At 37.1% G+C, this 770-nt stretch overlaps 1 protein-coding gene across 3 annotated transcripts in view; it reads left to right on the top strand.

Moving 5' to 3' along the window:
* The window catches only part of grb7 (growth factor receptor bound protein 7), a 30,408-nt gene that overhangs the window by 23,617 nt on the left and 6,021 nt on the right, over positions 1-770 (top strand). The gene's annotated exons all lie outside the window — the stretch shown is intronic.

Below are 770 nucleotides of genomic sequence, written 5' to 3'. Positions count from 1 at the left end.
ACTTCAAATAAAATCCAATTAAAGCATGCTTCATACTAATTGCATTCGCACCTTGAACCATTTAATTACCTGAACAAACGACGTGATTAAAAGCTTTGAGCTCCTGTACGAAGCCAGGCGGAGTCCCAAACATCTCGTCATTAAAGAGATGAAACTCATCTCATCGTATCAATCTCTTAACATGTTACATATTGTCAATTGATTGAATTAATTTTTCTTTTTATTCAGGATGAAAGAGTCGACTGGGGCTCAAACTCTAAAAATGAGCTGGATTCTGCTCTAAAGTGGCTCAAAGCATCTTTCGTTTGTCATTGTTTTGGTTTTAATTGAGTCTTGCTTCAATTTTTATCTTCAACAATCAGGCAGAGAGACTTTAATGTGAATTATAATGCCAAGTAGGCCGGGTAACAAACACTATGTGGTTCTAATGAAGTTTAGACTCTGATGGACACACTGTACTTCGAAATTAAATGATTCAGAAAGACGAGTAAGAGACATTTGAGCAGTTTGCAAACACCTCAGCTGTAGATCTGAGACCTAAAAGCTGCACACACTTGATTTGGGGACCCTTAAATATCGGGAAATGCTCCTCTGGATGTAGTTTGCCTTTTGGAGATCCGCCAAAACTGTCACAATATCTCAAAGACATCACCAGGATGTATATGTAGCTCCACCTTTAAAAGATGGAGGTACTGAACACAGCAATGCATCAAGAATTATAATCCAGTTAAATATGATTCTGAAATTAAATATTCTGCTTAATGAGGAAG

This window comes from Etheostoma cragini, chromosome 21 (assembly GCF_013103735.1).
Source record: "Etheostoma cragini isolate CJK2018 chromosome 21, CSU_Ecrag_1.0, whole genome shotgun sequence".
Lineage (NCBI taxonomy): Eukaryota > Metazoa > Chordata > Actinopteri > Perciformes > Percidae > Etheostoma > Etheostoma cragini.
This window is presented reverse-complemented; position numbering and strand designations above follow the sequence as displayed.